The following is a 23734-nucleotide window of genomic DNA, read 5'->3' on the forward strand; positions in this document are numbered from 1 at the left end:
ATGACGATGGATGCTGCTGACTCACAGAAGAATTATGAAACTTTATTTGTAGCTAGAAAACCCAGCAGTACCAGTTTCCAAAAGGTACAAGGCCTTCTACCTTAGGAAACAACACTACAATTGTGTAACACTTTTAACCTTTCAAAACACATTTGCATATGTTACGTGTATCTAGCCAGAAGGTGCAATTGCTGAGGTGACCAGAGGTAGTTTGCAGTTCTCTGACCCCTTTTTTTTCTCTTATTTCCTCAGTACTCTCCTTCCCTCTCCTTGGGTTCACATCCCTCCTAGTGTATCCTTTCTCTCTTGTGCTTTCTACTCACTTTCTCAGTTATTGCTTTAATAGTTGGTCCAGGCCTTGATTTATCTTAAAATGAAACCACAGGACTATTCGGGGTTACTTAGAGATGACTGATCCTGGGATCAAAGTCAAATTCAATCTCTATCTTCTGGGTTCTTTGTTATTTATTTTAATTTTTTATTTTTAACTATATTTTTATTGCTTTCAGAGAGGAAAGAAGAGGGAGAGAGAGGTAAAAATAGCAATGATGCTCTGCCTGGTTTGGCTAAGTGGATGGAGCGTCGGCCTGCAGACTGAGGGGTCCCAGGTTCGATTCGGTCAAGGGCATGTATCTTGGTTGCAGGCACATCCCTAGTGGGGGGTGTGCAGGAGGCAGCTGATCGATGTTTCTCTCTCATCGATGTTTCTGACTCTCTGTCCCTCTCCCTTCCTGTCTGTAAAAATCAATGAAATATATATATATATATATATATATATATATATATATATATAAATTTTTTTTTTTTAAATAGCAATGATGACAGAGAATCATTGATTGGCTGCCTCCTGCACGCCCCAGGTATATGCCCTGATCGACAATCAAACTGTGACTTCCAGGTCCATCGGTCGACACTCAACCACTGAGACACCATGGCTGGGCCTGGGTTATTTAAAAAACACACCAAGATTTGACTTTTCAGTGAGTCAGGTCTTCATGTAAAGCTCGTTCATTGCTGGATACATTATCCTAGGTGGGTTGGGTTTATTGATGAGGAAAATAAGACATTGGCGAGCGGGGGGGGGGGGGACCTAGGGGAGGCCGGGGGGTGCTAGCAGCGTTCATTCCTGGATGCATTATCCTAGGTGGGTTGGGTTTATGAACTATGAGTGTTTCTAGCCCCACAGAGTCAGCCAGCACCAGCTACACGTGTGATTTGGTTATGCAACCTAAAATTCAGTGACTCGGGGAGTGTTATGGGTTGAACTGTGGCCCCCCACCTCCCCACCTGGCCCAATTCATAAGTGGAAGTCCTAACCCCCAGTACCTCAGAATGTGGCCTTATTTGGAGATAGGGGCTTTAAAGAGGTAGTCAAGTTAAAATGAGGTCATTAGGATGGGCCCTAATCCATGCGACTGGTGTCATAAGAAGGGGAAATTTGGACACAGAGACAGACAAGTAGAGAAAAGACACTGGGTGGAGATGGCCACCTACAAGCGAAGGAGGGAGGTTTGAAACAGACGCTTCCCTCACTGCCCTCAGGAGGAGTCATCCAACCCTCTGACAGCTTGACCCGGGCCTCCCAGCTTCCAGAACCAGGAGACCATACAATTCTTTTCTTTAAACCACTAAGTAAGTGGTCTTTTTACTAGCAAACTAATAAATTCAGAGAGCAAAGAGCCCAGGAGACTACTTTTTCCTACCTTCTCACGGGATAGTTTTAGGAATTAAATGAACTGATAGATGTAAAGCACTTTGCTAACAGCTTAAAGCTACAGCGAAGATTGGTATTAATATTGTAGCAGTTCCTGGCTACCATATTTAAAACTACTGTACTCTAAAAGCCACCCCCTCCCACACGGGCACATTGAATCACTTTCCTTGATTTGTTTCTCCCTACATAGCACTTATCACCTTCTAACACCCTATACATTTTACTCACTTATTTTGCTTATTGTCCGCTTCTTCCCACTGGAAGTAAAGCTTCATGAGGGGGAGCTTGTGGTTTTTGTTTACTGCTGTCTCCCTAGCACCCAGAACTTTGCCCGGCACCCCGAAAGTCCTCTATACACTTGTTGGATGAATCATAAATGCGTATTTGTATCCTCTCATCTTCATCCGGCTATTGCCTACTGATCCTTCAAGACCCAACAAGCATCTGTCTCCCTCACTGTGGGTCCTGGAAGGGAGGGACCGCCAAGATGTTTGTGTCCTGTATCCCAAGGAGGTGGCTCTGAGCCTCATCCTTGGCGGGCACTCCGTTCTTGATTGCTGAGTGAGCCAGTAACTGGGGAGCATGGGAAGGGCACAGGGAGAAGGTGGATCAGAAGTGGCTCACTAAAATAAGAGTGCTAGTGAGGCTGGGAAGAAAAGGGAACCCTTGCGCCCTGTCGGTGGGAAGGTAAACTGGTACAAACACGATGGAAACGGTATGGCAGGTCTTTAAAAAACTGAAAGTAGAACGATCGGGTCCAGCAATCTCACTTCTGGGTATATACCTGGAAAAGATGAAGTCACGCTCTCAAAGAGATGTCTGCACCACCATGTTTATTGCACCATTATAATCACACTAGAGGCCTGGTGCACGAATTCAAGCACCGGTGGAGTCCCTCGGCCTGACCTGTGCCCTCTTGTAATCTGGCACCCCTCAGGGGATGTCAGAATGCCAGTTTCAGCTTGATCCCTGCAGTGCAGGCCAAGGGACCCCTGTGGTGCAAGAATCCATGCACTGGGAGTCTAGTATGCATATAAGATCTTTGGTTAATCTCTTCCTGCCCTCCCCGCTCCTCCCTTCCTTCTGAGATTCATCAGTCTGTTCCATGTTTCCATGCCTGTGTATTAAGCATCTGCCACCTGGTGGTCAGTGCACGTCATAGTTACTGGTCTAACGGTCGAATGGTCGAATGGTTGAATGGTTGCTTAGGCTTTTATATATATAGATTAGCCAAGATATGGAAACAACCTACGTGCTCCTCTATGGATGGACAAAAAGATGTGGTGGACATATACAATGAAGTATTTATTATTAAGCCATCGCAGAGAGGGAAATCCTCCCATTTGTGATATACTGGATGAGACTTGTGAGCATTACGCTAAGTGAAATAAGTCCGAAAGAGAAAAGCAAATGATATATGTTCTCACTTATGTGTGCAATCTAAAGAAGCCAAACTCATAGAAACAGAGAGTAAAATGGTAATTGCCAGGGGCTGGGGGTGGGGAGGGGAGGGAAACAAAATGCTTCTTGTCTGCCAAGGGTACAAACGTCCAGTTATGAGAAGAGTAAGTTCTGGGAATCTAATGTACAGCGTGGTGACTATAGTTTAACAATACTGTACTATGCAGCTGGGAGTTGCTAACAGTAAATCTTTAGTGTTCTTACCACAACAGTAACACAATGATAGTTACGTGAGGTGGTGGTATGCTAACTAATCCTATTGTGGTAATAGTTTCACAATATTTACTGTACAAAATCACCACATTGTATACCTTATCTATAGAATGTTACATGTCAGTCACATCTTCATAAAGCCGGGGAAATAATAAAATTTGGAAGAAAAAAAGAAGTGGCTCACTAGGGGGTACTGACCTTGTAGCCTAGGCTATGCCCAGGAACAGTCAACAAAACAGTATTGAGACTCAAAAGAAAGGCCATCCTCACATGCTGTTTTAGGGGCCCCATAGGAAACAAGTGGACAGTGAGGCAAACCGTGAGGAGGGCCTCATGGATTTGAAATAAAGGAAATAAAACTAAAAATCAATAAATCAGAACAGATGTATTCAAAGTGATTTTAAAAATAAAAAAATAAAAGGCTCCTGGATATACAAAACAGAAGTCTCACCCTAATGAACATATTAACATCATTAAATACAGAATGAGTCCCCCTGGGGCTGGGTAAGGGGTGGGTGGGGGCTGTCAACCTAGAAATTTCAGTTAGAAGAGAGAGAACTGAGGGGCCTTTGTCAGCTGAGACGGCTGAGATGAAGCTATCTGACGTTCCTAGGAGGTTTTTGATGGGCAACAAATGCCCGAGGGGGAGGCAGGGCCCACTTGGGAATGGGAGAGCCCTGTGTGACCAGGAAGTAGTGCCAGGGTGTAGCTCAAACTTAATAGAGTGATTTAGGATAAGAATTCTCTGCCCTGGGGAAGCATGGTGTTGCTGTTAGCATTTAAAGAGGAAAAGTACAATAAAGAAAATCTATAAAGGGCATTGTTCTCCGAGTGAAGAATTAAGGATCTCAGGCTGATCCTTCTCATCTGCAAAGAATGAGGAAAGGCATCGGCTTGCCAGACTAACCCCCTTTGGGCTTTTACTTTCCCAGGGAGCAATAGTCATCCTTTGTTGATGTTCATGCATTCATTCACACATTTTTGAACCAGACCCTGTGCTATATCCTGAGGATACAAAAATGAATATTAGTCCAATGAAGAACCTTAACCTCCTGGATCTGTGTACAGGCATACCTCATTTTATTGTGCTATGCTTTATTGCACTTTGCAGATATTGCCTTTTTTTCCTTTTCTTTTTCTTTCTTTCTTTTTTTTTCTTTTTTTTTACAAATTGAAGTTAAGAGCCTCCACTCCACCAGCAGAAAGATTATGACATGCCAAAGGCTCAGATTATAGTTAGCATTTTTAGCAATAAAGTCTTTTTTAATTAAGGCATGTACTTTTTTTTTTAGATATGATGCTATTGCATACTTCATAGACTGCAGGATAGGGTAAATATAACTTTTACATGTACTAGAAAACCAAAAAAATTCATGCGACTCACTTTATTGTGGTGATCTGGAACCAAATCCAAAATATCACCGAGGTATGCCTGCAATCTTTAATCCAGTTCAAACAAGTGGACTCTGGCTTCTCCCGGGAAGAGGGTGGTGACGGGACCACGAGGCTAATGAAGCAGAGCAGAAAGCCATTGGGGGAGTAAATGCCAGCCCACCTGGGGACCTGGGACCAAACCTTGCAACCTCTTGCTGGGGACGTTTCCTGGAAATCACTTAGCCGAAATTACCATTGAGCTAAACCAGGGAAGATTTTAGTTAAGAGGATCTTTCTAGAATGCCTGCAGTCATTGGCATAAGTCGTGGACTCGTCTTCAGCAGTGAACATTTTACCAGGTGCCTGAGACAAAACAGATGTATAGGATGCCCTCTTGACTCCCGTGAGACCTCCTCACCTGAAGCAGAAAGATTAAAGTGATCAAAGTGTACTTCCTGTTTTAAAAATAAACATTCTCCAGGTCTTGAAAAACGAATTTCCCCAGGAAACACTTTACACAAGTAATTCCCTACACTGTGTATTTTGTATTCTCCGTAAATTCTGTAAATATTTTGCATATTAGAGACAAGAAGATATTCAGTGTTTACTATGGAGGTAAAGGGAAAAGGAGAATAGATAGTCTTTGTCCAAGTCATCGTCTGTTTCCCAGCCATCAGAAATTTGTGGAGCCCTGGCTGGTTTGGCTCAGTGGATACAGCGTCAGCCTGCGGACTGAGGGGTCCCAGGTTCGATTCTGGCCAAGGGCACATGCCCGGCTTGCGGGCTCCATCCCCAGTAGGGGGCATGCAAGAGGCAGCCAATCAATGATTCTCTCTCATCATTGATGTTTCTATCTCTCCTCCCTCTCCCTTTCTCTCTAAAATCAATTCAATATATTTTTTTAAAAAATTTGTGAAGGTTTTACTCTGTTCAGCACTGTGCTGAGTACGAGGGGAGTGGGGCAGGACAAAAGGGGTAAGTAGATACAACGAACGTGACAGCTAGTCCTCGATAAGCTTCCAGTCTCATGCAGGTGTTGTAGGTGAGGTTCCCTGGGTCTGAAGTAGAGATATGGGAGCAAGCAGTTTACTGGGAAGTGTCCTCAAGAGCACCTGTATGGGACTGAGAAAACCAGGACTGGGCAGAGGTGGGAGTTGAACTGTAATGCAATAAAAGAGCCAATCCACAGGGAGCTCTGAGGCTGAGATGACCCTTCAGAGGTGTCCCGAACTGAGGCAAGGGAGATGTGCCATTGTACAAGCTACTGAATGTCACTGGACGCAGGCTTCCCCACTAGGAGGAAAAGTGAACTTGAACAAAACAGCTACTTGCTGTGGAGGGAAATTCATGGGAGGGATTTTCCATGGATTTACCCCCCAAAGAGTAACACGTCCCTTTTCCCATTTTATAATTCTGTTCAGTTACTCCCCTTGAAATTCTCCATCTTCAGGCAAGGCAAAAAGCTGCTGTTCAGAAACTGAAAAATGGTTTCCCTCCCAGTGCTTTGCATAAATTTGCAAACTCCAACACAATTAAACAAATAAGGCAAAGCACTTTAGCCCTATTGCAGATAGGGCCTCTTTTTCCTGCCTGTAAAAATACAGAGATTGGTCTTACTCAATGATCTTTATTTGCTATGCCCTTCTATGCCAAGAGCCACTGAACAAAACTGGGAATTGGAGTCTCACTTTGTTGCAAGTGTCACCCCAGTGCCCTCACACCCGCACGCCCATCGCCACTTCTTTGGCTCAGCATCTCAGAGTGTGTTCTCACCTCTCCTCATCACTCCCTCCCAGCCCATTATTTGATCCTTCCCTACGGATATCTGTGCCCTTCAGGACATGCTCAGATAAGTTAATGTACTTACCCACTCCTGGCTAATGCTGGCATTTCATTATTGGAAACCACCTCTGCGGTGAAAGCAAAAGCTATCCTCTTGGAGAGAGTATGCATTTAGAGGGCAGTTCCCTGGAGGACACTCTGGGGTGACTGCCCTGAGTACTCACAAGCATGGGGTGTCCTAGGGAGCTTGCATGCAGCGAAGGATCAAGAATAATGTCCAGCCGGCCGACGTGGCTCAGTGGTTGAGCGTCGACCTACGAACCAGGAGGTCCCGGTTAGATTCCCGGTCAGGGCACATGCCCGGGTTGCGGGCTCGATCCCCAGTGTGGGGCGTGCAGGAGGCAGCCAATCCGTGATTCTCTCTCATCATTGATGTTTCTCTCTCTCTCTCTCCCTCTTTCTCTAAAACCAATAAAAAATATATTAAAAAAAAAAAAAAGAACAATGTCCAACATGCTCCTCGGTCGCCTTCCGCCTCTGAGGTTGGATAAGCTTCAGGCCTGGGGATGGCTCCCTTCAGGGAGGTCCTTCCTATCAGCTTCTGCTTCTGGTCCTGCATTGGGACTCCAAGCCCAAGAGAGATGCTTCAAGTCCTTACTGAACCAGCACAATCCTTCTGCCTGAGCCCCCCACCCTGCCCCCTTCTCCCATGTTTCATCTACTGGTGTCACGCCTTATCTGCAGTTTTGTTTTCTGCAGTTTCAGTAACCCACGGTCAACCAGGATCCGAAAGTGTGAACTGGGAAATTCCAGAAATAAACAATTCGTAGGTTTTAAAGTGTGCGCCGTTCTGAGTAGTGTGATGAAATCCCGTGCCATCCTGCTCCGTCCCTCCCATGATGTGAATCGTCCCCTTGTCCAGCATCTCCGCATTGATGCGCCACACCCCTGTTAGTCACTTAGTAGCTATCAGTTTGACATATCACCGTGCTTGTGTTCAAGTAACCCATATTTTACTTAATCATGCCTCATTTATATAACGTTTATTACAGTATATTACTATAATTGTTCTACTTTATTATTAGTTACTGTTGTTAACCTCTTACGGTGCCCAATTTATAAATTAAGCTTTATCATAGGTAGATATGTATAGGAAAAAAAACTAGTATAGAGTTTAGTACTATCCTTTGGGGGTCTTAGAACAATGACTGTATAAAGTTGACCCATCTCCCATCCTAGCGTGGACAGCAGACTCAAGCCAGTTTCTCAGAGGCCTTCTGGAGTGGGCCTCCAGGGCCACTGATAATAACTGTAATAACTGCTCTCTGGGGTCAACCAGCCAGGCCTGGATCCAGCAGGAACACAGGGAGCTGGACCTATAGCTGCTCAGCAGCTCTCAGACTTGCCTTCCTTGGTTGGTTCCAATCACCAGATGATGGAATTAGCTCTGTTGGTGTCCTTAGGTGTCTAAAGAGGGAGCAGAGCCTGTCTAACATCCAAACTGAGTGCTCAGGGCTAGATCTCCTCTTCCATCTCTTGCTTCCTCTCCTCCCCCTTACCGTGGTCAGGTTCAGGCCCTAGTGACTTCTAACCAGACAGCTGCCAGGGCCTCCCTGCTGTCCTCCTGGCTCTGCTTGGTGCACATCACACTACACCAGGCGTCCTCAAACTACGGCCCGCCGGCCACATGCGGGTGTTTTCGCCGTTTTGTTTTTTTACTTCAAAATAAGATATGTGCAGTGTGCGTAGGAATTTGTTCATAGTTTTTTTTAAACTATAGTCCGGCCCTCCAACGGTCTGAGGGACAGTGAACTGGCCCCCCGTTTAAAAAGTTTGAGGACCCCTGAACTACACAGGGCTTCTGGCTTGCTCATTGGCTATGCCCCTCATCAACTTTCAGTGAATTCATCTCCCAAGTGGAAGGTGCATTCTACTCCTTAGTTTTCCAGCCACATTCCCCACCACTTGACTTCCCATGTGACTTCCTATGTGTGGCTATTCAGCCACATTAAACTCTGGGTTGTTTCCCAAAGCTACTCTGACATTTCCCCACCTCCACTTAGGTTGTCCTCTCAACTGTACTGTCTTCCTTTCTCACCTTACTTCCATTTCTTTCTCCTTCAAATTTGTTCTCATGTTCACTTCAAGCCATGTCCCTCATGAACATATATAAACAATTTTGACCAAAATGTCAGCAAACCAAATCTAACACTATGTCAAAGGATAATACAACATGACTAAACGGGGTTTATCCCAGGAATGTAAGCTTGGTTTACTAGTCGCATTCCAAAACCAACCATGGTAATTCTTTGTATTCACTTTCTATTGGTGTGTAAAAAATTACCACAAACTTAGCAGTTCAAAACAACACAATTTTATTATCTCACAGTTTCTGTAAATCCGAAGTCCAAGTATGGCACAACTGGGTTCTCTGCTCATGGTCTTACCAGGCTGAAACCAAGGAGTTGGCCATAGTTGTGGTTCTCATGTACTAGAAGGGCTTGAAGTTCTCTTCCAAGCTAGCAATAGCCCTTTACTGTGCCTCTTTCTGTGGCCTATTTTATTGTAGAAATACTCATGTCTTTGTCTTATTCCCACTACATTCCCGCCCTAAAGGCAGAAACTGGCCTCTTCATCTAGGTTTTGTGAATTTGTACCAAGAAGTGCAAATGTACGGCTACTTTCTTGAGCATTTTGTAACAGTGAATAAAGAGTCATTTCAGGTTTTATATTTTTCCCATTTTGCCACAGAACTTGTTTACATTCCACTCATTTGGCAGTACTTTCCCCCAGTCTGGTTAGTCAGCATTTTTTGACAGCTGCTTGGCACGGCTTTCAATCTGCCCTGGCTGGTGTGACTCAATGGTTGGGTGTTGTCCCATGCACTGAAGGATTGCAGGTTCAATTCTCGGTCAGGGCACATGCCCAGGTTGCAGGCTTAATCCCCAGTGGGGGACCTGCAGGAGGCAGCCCATAGATTTTCTCTATCACATCGATGTTTCTTCTTTCCCTTCCTCTATCCCTCAAAATAAATTTTTAAAAATTCTTTTTTTTAAATGACAGCCATCTGTAAGGTACACTGTCACACAGCCCATTCTCTGGAGATGGTGGTGATAGCAATAGTTACTATTACTTAGTTACAGTCTAATGGGCCAAAGCACTTTTATTTTAGAACTCATAACCAAACGTGGGTCCACCATTTCTGGATAAAACTTTCAGGTGTGCAATACTAGTTAACAGCTCAGGCTTTGGAGCCCAGCTGTCTAGGGTTGAATCCCAGGATATGTTTCTTAATATTTTGTACCTCAGTTTCCTCATCTGCAAAATGGGAACAATTAGAGTGCTTATCTCATAAGCTTATTCCAAAGACTAAATGAGCTAATTCATTTAGAACAGAGTCCGGCACACAGTAAACATTCAGTCACAAAAGTTAGCTGCTGTTATCTTTTTTTTTTTTTTTTTAATTTCTTTATTGATTAAGGTGTCACATATTTGTCCTCATCCCCCCATTCCCATCCCACCCCACTCCCCACGCAAGCCCCAATCCCCTGTTGAACTTAACCGTTGGATAGGCTTATATGCATGCATACAGGTCCTTTAGTTGAACTCTCCCTCTCCCCCCACCCTCCCCTTACCCTCCCCTATCCTCCCTCTGAGGCCCGATAGTCCAATCGATGCCTCCTTGCTTCTGGTTCTGTTCTTGTTCCTCAGTCTATGTTGTTCATCATTTCCCCTAGATGAGCGAGATCATGTCACTAGATATATACTAATAAGAACTGAATGTGAGACGAGCAATAATAGTTATGCTGACAGGCAAATGAATCAATCTGTAGCGAGCTTCCCCCTGGACCAACAGTTCTTTTGAGACCCAATTTCAATGTCCAGTAGTTCCTTATGTGTACATGTCAGCACTGACCCCTCAGCTCTGGATGGTGGACAAATGGTGGTAATGGAGGTCCGACTCCCTCTGGTTTGGTCTCGGCCGAACCCAGGGGCACGGCGTCACCCAGACTAAGGGGCACGTGGCCTCACCCCTACCCAAGGGGCGCGTGGTCTCACCCGGGCCTGGGACCCAGCCTCACCCGGATGGATCCAGGGGCGCACGGCCTCACCCGGACCCAGGATCTGGCTTCACCCGTACCCAGGGACGCTTGGCCTCTCCCAGACCCAGGGGCACGTGGCCTCACCCGGGCCTAGGTGCACGAGGCCTCATCCGGATCCAGGGACACATGGTCGCACCCGGACCCAGGGACGCTTGGCCTCTCCCAGACCCAGGGCCTCTTGGGCTCACCCGGGCCTAGGTGTACGAGGCCTCACCCGGATCCAGGGACACATGGTCTCACCCGGACCCAGGGACGCTTGGCCTCTCCCATACCCAGGGCCACTTGGGCTCACCCGGGCCTAGGTGCACGCGGCCTCACCCGGATCCAGGGACACATGGTCTCACCCGGACCCAGGGATGCTTGGCCTCTCCCAGACCCAGGGCCACTTGGGCTCACCCGGGCCTAGGTGCACGAGGCCTCACCCGGATCCAGGGACACATGGTCTCACCCGGACCCAGGGACGCTTGGCCTCTCCCAGACCCAGGGCCACTTGGGCTCACCCGGGCCTAGGTGCACGCGGCCTCACCCGGATCCTGGGACACATGGTCTCACCTGGACCCAGGGATGCTTGGCCTCTCCCAGACCCAGGGCCACTTGGGCTCACCCGGGCCTAGGTGCACGAGGCCTCACCCGGATCCAGGGACACATGGTCTCACCCGGACCCAGGGACGCTTGGCCTCTCCCAGACCCAGGGCCACTTGGGCTCACCCGGGCCTAGGTGCACGAGGCCTCATCCGGATCCAGAGACACATGGTCTCACCCGGACCGAGGGACGCTTGGCCTCTCCCATACCCAGGGCCACTTGGGCTCACCCGGGCCTAGGTGCACGAGGCCTCATCCGGATCCAGGGACACACGGTCTCACCCGGACCCAGGGACGCCTGGCCTCCCCCAGACCCAGGGGCACGTGGCCTCACCCGGGCCTAGGCGCACGAGGCCTCACCCGGATCCAGGGACACACGGTCTCACCCGGACCCAGGGACGCCTGGCCTCCCCCAGACCCAGGGGCACGCGGCCCCACCCGGGCCTAGGTGCACGAGGCCCCACCCGGATCCGGGGACACATGGTCTCGCCCGGACCTAGGGGTGCGTGGCCTCTCTCAGACCCAGGGGCACGTGGCCTCACCTGGACCTAGGTGCACGAAGCCACCCGGACCCAGGGGCGCGTTACCTCTCTCAGACCCCTGGTCGCGTGGTCTTACCCGGATCCAGGGGCTCACGGCCTCACCCGTACTCGGGACCCAGCCTTACCCGGATCCAGGGGCCCACGGCCTCACCCGGACCCAGGGTTCAGATTCGCCCGGACCCAGGGGCACATGGCCTCACCCGAACCCGGAATCCAGCTTCACCTGGACCCAGGGGCGCGTGGCCTCACCCAAACCCAGGGGCGTGAGGCCTCACCTAGACCCAGAGGCGTGTGACCACATCTGAGCCCAGAGGCTCGCAGGCTCGCCTGGACTCGGGTCTCAGCGGGGTTTCGTCTTCTTGATCCCAATTCCTGTTGGTCAATTCCCTCTCAGCAATTCCTTCGGTCATTTTCTCAGAGCTCCAGGGCGGCTGCCGCAGAACTCGTTGGGCGGCGGGCTCAGCAAGGCTCCGGTGTGCCCGGTGCGCGGCGGCGGGCTGGTCCGGTGTCGCTGCGTCGGCCCTTGGGTCTGCAACGGTGGCCGGTCGCCGAGCGTGCGCACCTGGCCACTTCGGGGCATTGAGATTCTTGAAGGACTCAGAGGTCAGCAAGCACGAGTCTCCCACCCCATGTCTCCCAGGGGCTCGTCTGTCCGTGCTCGGCAGCGAGTGGAGCCGTCCCCTCAGCCGGAGACCGCTGGGGGAACTGCGCCGAGCACGTTCCTGGACACCATTGTGTCGCCTGAGCCATAGTTCTTAAAGTGTGGACTTTGGGTCACCGGCATCAGCATCATCCTGCGTACCCCTCTCTTTTATTCTAGTTGTAGAGCATCTGCTCAGCCAGCCCCCCGGTCTTTCTGGCTGGTGTCTGCTCTGCTCTCCCGTCGTAGTCTCAATATTGTTGTGGTAGGCAACGATCAGGCTGCCGCCCTATGTCTCCATCTTGGTCCTCCTTTGTACAGTTAAGTCTTGATTGTTGTTGGTGTCACTGGGAGGAATTGTCCTCCAGGCCAATTGGCTGTGAGGACCCTATTTGTCCATATAGGAAGAGTTGCTGTGCAGGAGACATGTTTGTGGGCCAGGTCTTGATGCAGCAATGCCTTGGCGCTCACTGAGTCTGCCTCTAGAATGCCTCCCTTATGCAAGTGATTGAAATCTGGTGTCATCTCCCACCAACCACTAGATGCCCTCGTTTCTGGGTCTCCAATGCAGTGTGGGTCAGCCACTACCTGAGGCACTCAGCAGGAAAAAGCTTCTGCTCAGCTTGGCTGGGGCGGAGCTACAGGGTGGAGCCTACAACCTTAGCTTCCTGTCAGCCCCGCCCTATGAGGCTCCTGTGTCTGTGTCCCTCTGTATTCCTTGCAAACACCTCTGAGAGAAACGCGCCCTGGAGTTTCGCCCACTGCCAAACAGTCCAGTCCCTCCCCTAATGAATCTGGACTCCCAGATTCTTGCCTGGAACTGGGTTTCAGTGCAGTTGGAACTGGGTCTCAGCGCAGTCTGGCGTCCCTGTCTCCTTCCCAGCAGGGCCACCCAGTGGCGCAGGCAAAAGTCCGTCCTCTGCGCACCTTCCAGTGCGCGCGTCTGGAACCGCCGCTTCTCTGTGCCTCCGCCACCACAGCCCAAATTCATTCCCCCAGCGTGCGCCTGGCTTCCCAGGGTTTCGCCCGGAACTGGGGTTCAGTGCAGTCGGAACTGGGGTTCAGCATGGTCCTGAGCTTATGTCTCCTTCCCGCTAGGGCAGTTCAGTGGCGCAGGCAACAGTCCGTCCTTTGCGCCCCTTCCCGTGCGCGCCTCTGGAGCTCTGCCTTCCCCCGCTCCTCTGTGCCTGCGCCCACAGCCCAGATTCATTCCCCCCGCCTGCGCCTGGCTTCCCAGGGTTTCGCCCGGAACTGGCGCTCAGTGCAGTCGGAGCCGGCGCTTAGCGCACTCCGGAGCCTTTATCTCCTTCCTGCCAGTGAACGCCGGCCAGGCCGTCAGCCGCCCCTTCCTCTCAGGCTCCATCCTCCCCGCAGGCGCGCGTGCTCGTGTCTCCGCCAGTTTCTCCATACCTCAGGCTTTTACGGCTCCCCCGATTGTCCCCGTGGCCTTCTCCTTCCCCCCAGCTGTGGGCATTTCAGTCCGCCAGCTCTCCTGTGGTTCTGGACGATGTCCGTTCTGACCTCTAGTTGTGCCTTTGAAATTGTTGTGCCCGGCTGCAGGTTAGGTGTTTCGCCTATGCCGCCATCTTGGTTTCTCTCTAGCTGCTGTTATCTTTAGAACTGTTGTTCTCAACCTTATGTGTGTATTCAAATTAATTGGGAAGATTTTGAAAAATGCTGATGCTTGGAGTTCCCATCCTAGATCAGGATTTCTCATCTGTGACACTATTGATGTTTTTGACATAATTTTTTTGTTGTTGTTGAAGGTTGTTCTATGCATTGTAAGATATCTAGCAGCACCCCTGGCCTTTATCCATTAGAGGCCAATAACATATCTCTTTCTCCACTCTCAGTTATAACCAAAGTTGTTTCCAGACATTGCTTAATATCCAGTAGGGGCAGAAATTGACCTCAGCTGAGACATACCAGTATATCAACATATGTGTAACTCCATCTATTGAAAAAAATCCGCACTATTAACTGGTACACCTGGTACTGCCCCAGATCAGTGAAATAATAGTTTCTGGAGTTGGGGCTTTGGGCATGGGTCTTCCCTGGGGCAGATCCAGGTTTTGTGGGGCATGAAGCTTATAAAATTTGGGGGTCTTTCTTTTAGAAAAGTAGTGTATGTTACAAAATGTGTTATGAACTGAATATTCATTTAGAATGAGGAAAGAAAACATAACAAAGTATTGGTGACTTGGAGATTCATATTCCTTTCTTTTGAGATCACTGTAGACAATTTCCCAGCAAAAATTCTTTTTGATAACAACCTAGCTTTCTCTTTCCACCTATAATACCGTACACCTCCCAGCATTCACAGGGGCCCTGAGCAAGCTTTCTGAGAAATCTCCCTCTATGCCGTTTGTTGCTGCAGCACAGTGCTTTGGATGAAGGCCCAGCTCGGCAGAGCAGGCATAAAGCCCACAAGGCCTAGTTCCGTTAATCAAGATTTCAGAAAACTTGGCAGGTAGGATGCAGGTAGGGAGCACAGCAAGAGGAAATTGAAATTGTAGTCCAAACCTAAAGTCTGGAGGACCATGATTCTGATCATGACATAACTAGTTCAAACAGTGGTGCTGAGCTTTGGTTTTCAGCCTCAGCACTGAGATCCTGGGCAGGCTAATTGATCACAATTCGGGACTGGGGGGAGAGGGGAAGGGACCAGGCAGAGGAGAGGTGTGCCTCACAGGTCAATACAATTACCCTCCAGGAATTCCTCAGGAATACTGACTCCCAGGTGTGCGCAGAAACCAGGCAATGGGCAGGTCACATAGGCACACAGCAGCCATAACTGGGGAGCCAGACTCCAGGTCTTAGAGAGTAAACTTACTTCTCAGTCCCATTAGAGGAGGTTGTAAGGAGAGACTTAGCCTGTAAATACTGAGCTCTGCTTGCAGACTGTTTGTGTCCTCCTCAAATCCATATGTTGAAATCCTAGCCTCCAATGTAATGGTATTAGGAGGTAGGACCTTGGGGAAGTGATTAGGCTATGAGTGGAGTCCTCATGATTGGTCTTAGTGCCCTTATGAAAGAGACCCCATGGAGCTCCCTTGCCCCTTCCGTCACCTGAGGACACAATGAAGATGGCAGTCTATGAAGCAGGCAGTGGGCTCTCACCAGACACTGAGTCTGCCAGCAACTTGATCTTGGATTTCCCAGCCTCCAGAACTATGAGGAATACATTTCTGCTGTTTATAAGCTACCTAGTCTATACTATCTGTTATCACAGCCCGAATAAAAGAAGACAAAATTCCCGCCTCCATCTGGATGGGCTCCAGAACCTGGATGTGAGGGGGAGCGGCTAGGACTGGATATAGGCAGAAGCTGGGAACGCACCTGGGAGGCACTGAAGCAGGAAATGAGGTCAGGACTGACAGGGTAAAAGCTACTAAACCGCTCTCTTGATTCTGGGTATGGAACACGGGCGAGGTGGACCTTACAGCTCTTTATGACATCATCAAGGTTGCCTATGGAAGCGTCATGGAACCCTCTAAGATAAGATGATGAACTTAGGGGTTTTCCAGACCCCCTGAATTCAAAAGGATTGAACCTTGAAGTCACCTCTGCAATTTGTAGCCAATTTATCAGAGCTGGGGATGAGGACTACTTGGCTATGAACTGTGCTCCTCAAGGTGAGTTGGCTATGCCAAGGATCACATAGACCATTTCCATGAATTGACACCTTTAGCACACTTAATAGAGAGTGTCTGTATGCTCCATATTATTACTGCTGTCATTGCTGTAACCAAGATTGCTGGCAAGTACTGTGCCTTTAAGAGGCAGTGAAAAAGGACAGATTCCTTTTCATTCAGAATTGCCCCAGTGTAGAGTTTGGGTGAGGTTTTTGGGGACATTGATTACAGCATGAGTGATGGCATGAGGGATAAGGTGGAAGAGGGGTTTTTCAGTCTGACTCCCTGGTAACTGTGGTCCTCTCCTTATCCTACCCGTGTTCCAGTTACCCATGAGTATGGCTGCGTGTGCTCTAATCTTTATATTATAAGCCAGGGTGGCAAACTGCGGCTCTCGAGCCACATGCAGCTCTTTGGCCCCTTGAGTGTGGCTCTTCCACAAAATACCATCGCCTGGGCGAGTCTATTTTGAAGAAGTGGCGTTAGAAGAAGTTTAAGTTTAAAATTTGGCTCTCAAAAGAAATTTCTATCGTTGTACTGTTGATATTTGGCTCTGTTGACTAATGAGTTTGCAGACCACTGCTCTAGTCAAACTAATTGTCCTAATGAACCAAGGGAATCTCCATTCTGGCTCCAAGTGTTCTTCGAACCATAGGTGTGTGAATCATTCCACTAACCTAGGAAACTAACTAGAATCAGTCATTTCATCCTTCTATTGGGACACAAGTCCATCGTCCTCTCCCTTTCCTTGCCTAGTCATTAGTAATCCTGCAAATGGATAATAAAGCAGTCCAAAGAAGGCAATGGTAAGAGAAAAAGCAACAAGTTTGGATAATTTTGAAATTAAAACTTCAAACAATCTCTTGAGCAATGAGGACAAGTTGCTTAATATTAGAAGGATGTCTCTTCTCCCCATCCCCCTCCCCCGCCAAAATAACCAGAGTCTTCCATGCCATATTCCATAATTCTAGAAACTCATATTTTCTAAAGGAAATTGCTGTCTTATTCTTCTGGGTTTTTAGGTTTGTTATTTGAAAAGAACAATGTTCAGGTCTTTTTCTTAGAATTACGTTAACTCTTTTTATGCTTTGCCTTTTAACCTCTCTAATTCATGTTAGAGGCCTGAGATTCCTCCCCACTCCCTCCCCAACAAGCCGCACACTAAAAGGAAGTTTACAAAGGAGTTAAAGCATCAGCTGTGTCTCTGAGAATATATTTTTAGTTGCTATTTTCCCAACTGTGTTGGGATCTGATTCCAAGTCTGTCCGAGTCAGGCCTGTCTGGCTTCAACATCAATACTCTATCCACTCTCCCCCACTGCCCATTCTCCCAGGAGGAGAAGGAGGAGGGAGAGGGGAAAAGGGAGGGGGGAAGAGGGATGGGGAGGAGAAGAAATAAAGATGCTAAAGGTGGTTTGCTTTTGAGGGAATTCAATATCAGCTTTTTATACTTTTGAATGTAACTCTCCATCAAGATATTGTTAATAATTAATAAGGTAATAGCCTATAAATATCTATAATAGCTACTTCACAGGACTGTTGTAAGGCTACTATTAATATTTAATAAGGTGATGTTACCTTATTAATACCTAAGTATTATTTAAATCTATCTCACAGGATTGTAGTGAGAAATACAGATAAGTTTATAAAGTGGCACATCAATGGTAGTTATTAAATAGTAAATCTTACTGATCCTATGAATTTGGTAGAAACACATTCTCTAGCTCTCGAGTCAGACAGACCCAAATTTGTATGACTTTGAACAATTTATTTAAAGTCACAAAGCCTCAGTTTCTTCATTTATAATTGGTAGAAAATAGCTCCTAAGTCATAGTATTGTTGTGAAGATTAAATATGCTAATGCTATGATATTTAACATTATGCTTGTCTTGTAGAAAATGCTGAATGAACATGGTTATTATATTAATGTTATTATGAGGGCCTTATTCTGTTTTTGTTTAGTTTGTCCTTGATGCCATCATATATACCATTTCCTCGTTAAAGACTCCACATGCCTTTTCCTCCACCCCTCCTTTTTTGGAATATCTATGCTTTTAAAATTCTGAAATCAACTAGGAAAGATTCCATTGGATTTCCTTTTTTCTAATCCTCGTTGAGTCTACTTTAATTACCTTTTTTCCCTTAAATTTTCTGGGTCCTTTCTTTTTGCCATTATTACTTTAATTTAGAGCACTCACGGTGCACAATCCATTATTCAAACCTAGCACATCTTGTGACTTGGAAACACTTTTTGTTCAGTAACAGTCACCAGGCCCAGATGAGTTCAGTGGGGAATCTTACCACACATTTAAATAAGAAATTATACCATACCCTCGCCAGTCTGGCTCAGTGAATAGAGCGTTGGCCTGCAGAACAAAGGGTCCCAGGTTCAATTCCAATCAATAGAATGTACCTCGGTTGCAGGCTTCTCCCAGCCCGGGCCCTGGTGGGGGCTCATGCAGGAGACAACCAATCCATGTGTTTCTCTTACATTGATGTTTTTCTCTGTCTTTCCCTCTCCCACTCTCCCTAAAAATCAATGGAAAAATATCCTTGCGTGAGGATTAACAAACAAACAAAAAAATTATACCAATTCAACTGGAACTGTCATTCATTGCTGGTGAGAATATAAAATGAATGGTACAGCCACTTTAGAAGACAGTTTGGCAGTTTCTTACAAAACAAAACACACTCTTACCATACAATTAAGCAATCATGCTCCTTGGCATTTACTCAGAGGAGTGGGGAACTTATTTCCACATCAAATGCTACACACAGATGTTTATAGCAACTTTATTCAGAATTACCAAAACTTGGAAGCAACGAAGATGTCCCTTAGTAGGCGAATCAATAAACTGTTGTACATCCTGACAATGGAATATATTCAGCACTAAAAAGAAATAAGTTATCAAGCCATGAAAAGACATGGAGAGAACTTAAATGCAATCACTAAGTGAAATCTGCCAATCTGAAAAGGCCACATACGATATGATTCCAACTGTGTGACATTCTGGAAAAGGCAGAACTGTAGAAACAGTAAAACGATCAGTGGTTGCCAGGGTTGGAAGAGGGAGGAATAAAAAAGCAGAGGACAGAGGATTTCTAGGGCAATGAAACTATTCTGTATAAAGCTACAATGGTGGTTTTTCAACATTTTCTTTATACCTTTGTCAAAACCCATAGAATACACACCACCAAGCATGAACCCCAATGTAAACTATGAACACTGGGGTCTAATGATGTGTCAATTAGATTCATCGATCATAACAAATGTACCACTCTGATTCAGGATGTTGATCGTGCGGGAGGCTGTGCATGTGTGAGGGGAAGGGTAGTATGGGAACTTTCTGTACTTTGGCTTGGTTTTGGTGTGAACTTAAGCCTTATCTGAAAAATAAAGTTTGTTAAATAAATACACAGAGCATTAGTCTCTAATACCTTCCACTTTGACATTTGTCTCTTCTTCCTAATACATAGTTATTGTTGAAATAAATAATGTCTAATTTTGCAACCCGTTTTGAGATCTTAAGGTTCAATACAAAGGGTCTTCCTAACACCAAATGCCAGCTCCAGGCAACATTTTTAAAAAATGTATATTTTTATTGCTTTCAGAGAGGATGGAAGAGGGAGAGAGAGAACATCAATGATGAGAACCATTGATCGGCTGCCTCCTGCATGCCCCTTGCTAGGGATTTCCCCCGTAACCCGGGCATGTGCCCTTGACCAGAATTGAACCCTGGACCCTTTAGACCACAGGTTGATGCTCTATTCACTGAGCCAAACTGGCTAGGGCAACTCCGGGCAACCTTTATCCTCTTTGGCTTTTGTGGCTTTATTTATAATGTACATCTCAAAGCTAAAGGCATTTCCCAATCAATCCTAGCTTCCCTAAGAATCCATTACAAGCCTAAATATTTTTCATTACAAGAATACATAATAAGTAAACTGTGAAAATGTATATCACTTGGTACATTCATACTAAGTGGTCCTCAAAATAAATGTATTAGAAATGTATTTTAGACAGTGTGCATTAGACAGAGTTTATTAGAAATGCTAGATCTTGAAAACATACTCAGTACTAGTACCAAGTTGCACCATTTTACTTATAGCATCCTATTTTTACATTTATTTGTCTTTATTTATATTGTTAATGACATTATTTCGGGAAAGTATAAAAACACAGTAATAGTAAACAATCGAAAAGGAAGCAGGAGGGTGGGTGGGATGGGGGAGAGAACACAGGGACTTCAACTTTATTTTCAAAGTTTTCAAAAGAACCTCTTGTGAAACTGCAGGGCCCCACAGGGTAGAGTTTTGTATTGCTTTTATTTGTTCCCATGTTTCACTTTCAGTATTGAGAGGCATACCTAATTTCAGCATTCTGAAATTTGTCAACTTAATTTTGTCACTCTATCTTTACCATTACAGTTTCACAGGCGGTATCCAAAAAGAGTCTATATAGAGGTGATTTGACCTAGGATTAAATCCCAGTGCTATCATTTGTTAGTAGTTTGGTGTCAAGTAAGTTATTTAATTCTGTTTCTTTGTCTGTAAAATGGTGGTAACAAAAATATTCCTCTCGGGGTGTTATGACATACTGTCTGTATTAGTGGCTGACACAGTAAATGCTAGCTTCTTTAAGACTCAAATCCTATTCTTTCTTAGTCTTAGAACTATTTGTAGTTTGAATGAATGAATGAATGAATGAATGAATGAATGCCAGGAGATTTATATAGTCAACAATGAAGTAGCTATACTGAGATAGCAGGCTAGAAATTTTATATGGAAATATAAGAAATAAGGTAAAGTACCAGGTAACAGTTCATGAATAAGTATGTTTTAGAGGTAAAGGAAGAATAAATGAGTACTTTAAAACACACCGTTGAAGAGGAAGCTGATAAACCATTGTAAAATGTGTGATGCAAGAAATTAACTAAGTTGTTTCTACTAGCCTTAAGCTACCATCAAGAGCATGGATGGGTCTAGTTATGTCATATGATATGTCACATAGATTACCTATATTAACAACAAAATAAAAGTCATGATCCAGAGTTACTAAGAATGAAATGGAGGGTAGGGTGGAGGTGGAAAAATTTTAAAGTTAAAAAACATGAAGGTGTGCTGTGGTTTTGAATGTAATAGCAGCTGTGATTAACATGTGATCTTCTAGACAATAGACAGGTAAGCCCCTTAACAAACCAGCATTCAGAAAATTCAGAATAGTAGAAGTCTTGTTTCCTTTTTTGAGACACTCTTGGGAGAGAAAGTGCCTGCTCAAATATTTTTCAAAATAGCCAAGTATTTCTCAAAGTGTGGTCTAGCGCACCCCCAAGAAGTAAATGGATAGCATATGTCTCCAGAGGGGATATTCTGAAAAGGACACATCGATTATGTAGGATTTGAACCAAAAATGGACAACCCAGATCTAATTCACTAAACTTACAATAAGGGATATTCTATAAAATACTGGGTTTGTGTTCTTTAAAAAATGACATTGGAAACAGCTCTCTGGGAGATTCTTATATACATTAAAGCCTGAAATTAAAAAGAACCCGAGATGATTCTTATGCTTAGGCATGTTTAAGAAACCTTGAGGGTGGTTTCCTCCTGCGGGGTGAAACCCTCCGCATAGAGCTCAACTCCAGTGTCTTTTCTCCGGGCCTCTGAAGTTCAGAAAACGTGTCTTGAAGATATGACTCCAGGATCGCCATATTTTCACCAGAAGGTCGCTGTGCCAAGTTGAATATGCCATGGAGGCAATTGCACATGCAGGCACCTGTTTGGGAATTTTAGCAAATGATGGTGTTTTGCTTGCAGCAGAGCAACGGTAACATCCACAAGCTTCTTGATGAAGTCTCTCCCCCTCCCCGCGCCAACCCCCTCCCCTCCCAGAAATTTATAAACTCAATGAGGACATGGCTTGCAGTGTGGCAAGCATAACTTCTGATGCTAATGTTCTGAGTAATGAACTGAGGCTCATTGCTCAGAGGAATTTATTACAGTATCAGGAGCCAGTGGTTCCTTGTGGGCGGTTGGCTACAGCACTGTGTGATACACAGTTCGGATTTTAAGGTTAACCTTGTAAATCCCTTCGGTGTTTCACTGCTGTACATTGGCTGGGATAAGCCTCATGGCTCTCAGCTCTATCAAAGCGACCCCAGCAGAAATTACGGGGGATGGAAAGCCACACGCATCGGAAATAATAGCACCGCAGCTGTGTCAATGTTTAAACAAGACTACAAAGAAGGAGAAACGACTCTGAAGTGTCAGTACTTGCTTCAGCTATCAAAGTCCTCAAGAAGACCATGGATGTTACCAAACCTTCTGCCAAAAAAGTGGAAATTGGCCCACTAACAAGAGAGAATGGAAAGACGTTCATCCGAGTTCTCAAACAGAAGGAAGTGGAACTGTTGGTCAAAAAAAAAACATGAGGAAGAAGAAGCTAAGGCCGAACGCGAGAAGAAAGGAAAAGAACAAAGAGAAAAGGATAAAATAGAAGACAAAATGGGGGATTTTAGAAGTCAAATTTTTGGGCACCATTTCCGTGTGAAAGCTGTCCTCTTCCACACTGAGAAAGCACTGGCCTTTTTAAAAACTTGGATGGTGGGAAAGTAAGATGGCACCATCTGATCGGGCTCTCAATATTTCTGTCCAGTTGAATGATGATTGCTCTTCATGGACCTTTTCATTCTCCCTCCCTCCCCCCGCCCACCCCTCCGGCCTTTTTTGGGGGAATAAAACCAGGAAAGAATGGAAATGGTGAAGGGAAAAAAAAGAAAAAGAAACATTGAAATAGAGAAACCATTAAATTTTTGGAAGAATGTCATTCAATTCAGCGTAACAGAGAGTTACATAACTTTATCAAACTTTCATATAAGAACTTAAACTATATAATCAGTATAACTTGAATGGCTCTAGACTTTAAAAATCCCATACTCTAAGAGGCAGTATTTTAGCATCACTCTTTTGCCCATAGCTTTGTTTGATTCATAGTAATACTTAAAATAGGAGTTTGTGTCTAGAAGACTATACAATAGGAAACCAAGGGGTGAGGTGTTTTTAATGACAGTTCCCAATGAACAATCAGGTTACATTTTAAGAGAATGTTTGGAAGTTTGCATTTCCTTATAGAAATAACGTTCTGGATGAGAAGGAAGGCTTGCCAGCCTTTGGAATGACAAAGGATGGGGCACTCACTCCAGGGCCTGCCTGTGGCTGTGCTGGGAAGGAGGAGCTGGTCCAGGACACCCCCCCCCCCGCACCCCCCCGCCCCCCCCCCCCCGCCGCCCCCCTCCCCCAGCCCTACTCTGGGTTTTTCAAGATTGTGTGGTTGCCAGCAGCTGATTCCAAATAATTTAGACCTCCACTGCAGTTGATGCTTTGAAGCCAAAGTTTAAGAGAAACAAAGAATTTGAAAGCATATTTTATTAAATGTTTCTTGAAGACGTTTCAAGAGAAAACCACTTGTAAAGAAATTCTTTCTTTACTCTTCATACCTCTTTCAACTAATAAGTGCCCGTCTACCTCACGGGGTTACTGTAAGCATGCAGCATCCAATAATGTGTGTGTGTGTGTGTGTGTGTGTGTGTGTTGTGTAGAGAGAGAGAGAGAGAGAGAGAGAGAGAGAGAGAGAGAGAGAGAGATTTGTTGACTGCAAGGTGCAGAGGAAATGCAAGGTGGCATGATTTT

General features: G+C 45.9%; 1 protein-coding gene and 1 pseudogene across 1 annotated transcript in view; both read left to right on the forward strand.

Moving 5' to 3' along the window:
- On the forward strand, nucleotides 1–22660 carry LOC103290135 (proteasome subunit alpha type-4-like; annotated as a pseudogene).
- The window catches only part of LPGAT1 (lysophosphatidylglycerol acyltransferase 1), a 72071-nt gene continuing 64279 nt past the window's right edge, over nucleotides 15943–23734 (forward strand). Inside the window, exon 1 of the mRNA XM_054711391.1 lies at nucleotides 15943–16046. The gene's annotated coding sequence lies outside the window, so the exon portion shown is untranslated. The remainder of the gene's footprint in view (nucleotides 16047–23734) is intronic.

The sequence above is a fragment of the Eptesicus fuscus genome, chromosome 22 (assembly GCF_027574615.1).
Source record: "Eptesicus fuscus isolate TK198812 chromosome 22, DD_ASM_mEF_20220401, whole genome shotgun sequence".
Classification (NCBI taxonomy): Eukaryota; Metazoa; Chordata; class Mammalia; order Chiroptera; family Vespertilionidae; genus Eptesicus; species Eptesicus fuscus.